This window comes from Dermochelys coriacea, chromosome 6 (genome assembly GCF_009764565.3).
Source record: "Dermochelys coriacea isolate rDerCor1 chromosome 6, rDerCor1.pri.v4, whole genome shotgun sequence".
Taxonomy (NCBI): domain Eukaryota; kingdom Metazoa; phylum Chordata; order Testudines; family Dermochelyidae; genus Dermochelys; species Dermochelys coriacea.
This window is the reverse complement of record NC_050073.1, coordinates 9501215-9505059: the sequence shown is the minus strand read 5'-3', so window position 1 is coordinate 9505059 and position 3845 is coordinate 9501215. Positions and strand designations below refer to the sequence as shown.

Here is a 3845-nt window from a genome sequence, read left to right as displayed (position 1 = left end):
GATTGCCAGATAGTGCTGCTTGCTAAAGTGAGCTTTGATCCTCAGAGCATAGCTTTACCTACTGCTGGTTTCCATGGCTCTTTAACATCTCCAGGGGGGAAGCTGTGAGGTTGAGGATTGCCTCATCTCTCCCTTTTGTTTCCTAAGAGTGGTTGCTTCATACAGTTTCTCACATGGCTCACTAATGAAACTGTGCTTAACAAATGCCTTCAGGCTTCCAGCTTGCTATGAAAGAAGCAGGTGTTCTTCTTGCAACACCTGCCTTGGAACCTAGTATAAGGTGAATCGTAGCCACAGCTGACACTTGTCCCAGCATCTTCAACTTTTTCCTGATGCTTGATGTATTTCCTGTCCAACCTTGCCAAATTCAGTTTCTGGGTGCACTTCTTAAAGCATGGTAGGTGCCACCAAGCATTGTGTTTGACTAGGTCCTCCATAGTGGTAGTCCCCAAAGATTCAGCTACTAGGTGATACTCTTTGTCTCCCCACTAATGAGTAAAAATCATCAAGACCAAAGTAAAATCAAGGATTTATGTACTAAATTACTTTGGGATTGTAATTAATTATGTTATGTAACTCTGTTCATACTGCTTGCTGATGGACTCTGATAATTTCTGGCTGGATGCTGACATCACAACCCTTTTGGCATAATAAACAAAGCGGATAATTAATACCACTGAACCGCTTCTTTTTTGCCAATGACGGCAATCAACTTGAAGCCTTCCTTCCATTTATAGTCATCTGTAACATAAAAAAATTAATTAGGTATCAGCATTAACTGATAACGCAGTACTGTCAGTCAAGGGCCATCCTTTAACTTTCTGAGGGATGCATGGTTGACATGTCTGTGTTAATGTATCATTTTTTTTTTAAATTGACTTTTAACCATTTTCTCAAATGCTTATCTGTATAAGGAAGGAGTTTTGCAGAAAGTAATCTGGGGGTCATAGTGGATCACAAGCTAAATATGAGTCAACAGTGTAACGCTGTTGCAAAAAAAGCAAACATCATTCTGGGATGTATTAGCAGGAGTACTGTAAGCAAGACATGAGAAATAATTCTTCCGCTCTACTCCGTGCTAATTAGGCCTCAACTGGAGCATTGTGTCCAGTTCTGAGTGCCACATTTCAAGAAAGATGTGGACAAACTGGAGAAAGTCCAGAGAAGAGCAACAGAAATGATTAAAGGTCTAGAAAATATGACCTATGAAGGAAGATTGAAATAATTGGGTTTGTTTAGTCTGGAGAAGAGAAGACTGAGAGGGGACATGATAACAGTTTTCAAATACATAAAAGGTTGTTACAAGGAGGAGGGAGAAAAATTGTTCTTCTTAACCTCTGAATTTAGGACAAGAAGCAATGGGCTTAAATTGCAGCAAGGGCGGTTTAGGTTGGACATTAGGAAAAACTTCCTCACTGTCAATGTGGTTAATCACTGGAATAAATTGCCTCGGGAGTTTGTGTTATCTCCATCATTGGGGATTTTTAAGAGCAGGTTGGACAAACATCTGTCAGGGATGGTCTAGATAATACTTAGTCCTGCCTTGATTTCAGGGGACTGGACTAGATAACCTCTCGAGGTCTCTTCCAGTTCTACAATTCTATAATTGTTCTAGGTTTGTCATCTTTGGTACCATACAATTTCAAATTATACCCAATTCGACCCATTTCTGCCAACACTGTGTCATCAACATTTTTCCTCTTCCTGTGAACTTTTGAAATTAGAATGTTTAACAAAAATGTTGGACATTTTTTGTTTGGAGATGGAGGGGAAACTCCCCTCTCTCACCCTTTTAAAAACCCAACAACTTTTCACCCAAAAAATGTGAAAAAAAGAGGGTGGGGATGAGAAGGTTTAACCCTCCACATCCCCCTTTTTAGAGGCAGGGAATGAAAAATAAGAGAAAGTGCCTGGAGGTCCCACTGACATGAAATTTTGAGTTGAAAAATGAAAAATGCTCTGAAAAACATCAAGTGAAACAAAAAACCTTTACTTTTATTTTTAATCAAGGATTTTTTTTTCTTTTTGTGAGATTTATTTCCTAGGTTTCCTCCAGCTCTAGGCCAGGCTGGGCAGCCCCACACCTTCATGCTTGTTCTGATCTATGGCAATTCCTATTTCCATGTGGTTCTTTCATCTCCCCCTGAGGAAAAGTGGGTGTGAGTGTTGGTCCACGACAGAACTCCCTTCCCCTCCTCTCCCCGTGCTGCTTCCACCTCATCTCGATCCTGACTGGGGACCCTCCATAACTAGAGCAGAGACAATCTGCAAGGTACTGTCCCCTTAGGATCAGGAATAGGCCCCACTGCAGAAGAGGTCGGTCTACCTAGAGGGAAATTTGATGAGTGGGAAAGCCAGCAGCATGAGCCTTGGTAGAGGGAGAGGAGCTAGGAGACCTGCAGGTCAGTGCTTCCTATATCTCTTGATGTCTTCCCATCCCACCTGGATGCCCTTTTATGATCAGCATTAGTCAAACACAAGTAATTGGCTTCAATACAGAGCTGAGTGAGTCAGTTTTTCTGCCCTGTGGATATCAAGCTAATAATGTTGATTTAATGGCCCTGTCCAGTCTTAAAATCTGTAAATTTCACACTTGATCGAGACTAGCTTAGAGGGACTAGGGATTGTACTGGTGTAATTATTTCATGAAAGGAATCAACACCCCTCATTGAAATAGGTATGCCAGTACAAAACGTGAACACAGCCAAGACTTCAGCCTGGAAGCACCATTGGCTAGGCTGAGCTAGCAGACTGGAATGACTGCTAGGTCCATAGAGCAGACTTTAAAAACATAGGAATGGCCATACCTTGCCAGACCAATGGTCTGCCTAGCCCAGTAGCCTGTCTTCTGACAGTGGCTAATGCCAGATGCTTCAAACAGAATGAACAGAACAGGGAAATAATCAAAGTGATATGTCATCCAGTCCCAACATTAGGCAGCCAGAGGCTTAGGGACACCCAGAGCATGAGGTCACATCCCTGACCATCCTGGCTAATAGCTATTGACAGACCTATCCTCCATGAACTTATCTAATTCTTTTTTGAACCCAGTTATACTTTTGGCCATCACAACATCCCCTGGCAATGAGTTCCACAGGTTTGACTGTGTTTTGTGAAGCACTTCCCTTTGTTTGTTTTAAACCTGCTGCCTACTTTATAGCACATTCACCCCACCCCCTATAGGCTGGGACCAATCAGCTCCCTCCACCTGCCTCACAGTACAGTTTTAATGCAACTCACCATAATGTAGCCCTTTTTAGGCCAGCTCCTGCCCCCCCCCCCGCCATGCTCTTTGTGCAGGACCCACCCCCTCACACCTTTCATGTCCTATTTGTGCTGATAGACAAGCTAGGGCTTGAGTTCCTTGAACTTCAAAAGCCATGTAATTACCCAGTTAATCCCAAGGGCTGCTGGATAATGGCAATGTCTCGAATGTGGTGTGGAGTCAGGCTTTAGTAATAATCTCTATGGTGCAATGGAAATTTTGTCATGTGTTCACCAGAATGGCCGAGTGGTTAAGGCGTTGGACTTAAGATCCAATGGACATGTGTCTGCGTGGGTTCGAACCCCACTTCTGGTAGCAATGTTCTTTTCTCCTTTTGAAAGCCCAGTGTAGCCTCTATTTGACCATATCCTGCAATTAAAGACCCACAGCTGTCCTGAGGCAGGGGCTAAGGGGCTGTTTAATTGCTGTACATAGCCCTTCAGGCTTGGGCTAGAGCCTAGGATCTAGGACCCAGCAAGGTGGGAGGGTCCCAGAGTTTGGGCTGCAGCCTGAGCCTACACAGCAAGTAAACAGCCCCTTAGGCCAGCTGTGAGTTTTTAATTGCAGCATAGATGTATCC

The 3845-nt window shown here is 43.4% G+C and overlaps 1 non-coding gene across 1 annotated transcript; it reads left to right on the top strand.

Moving 5' to 3' along the window:
- The first annotated feature begins 3497 nt into the window (after positions 1–3497).
- On the top strand, positions 3498–3580 carry TRNAL-UAA. Its single transcript has one exon. It is a non-coding gene; the product is annotated as a tRNA-Leu (tRNA).
- Positions 3581–3845: the final 265 nt, after the last annotated feature.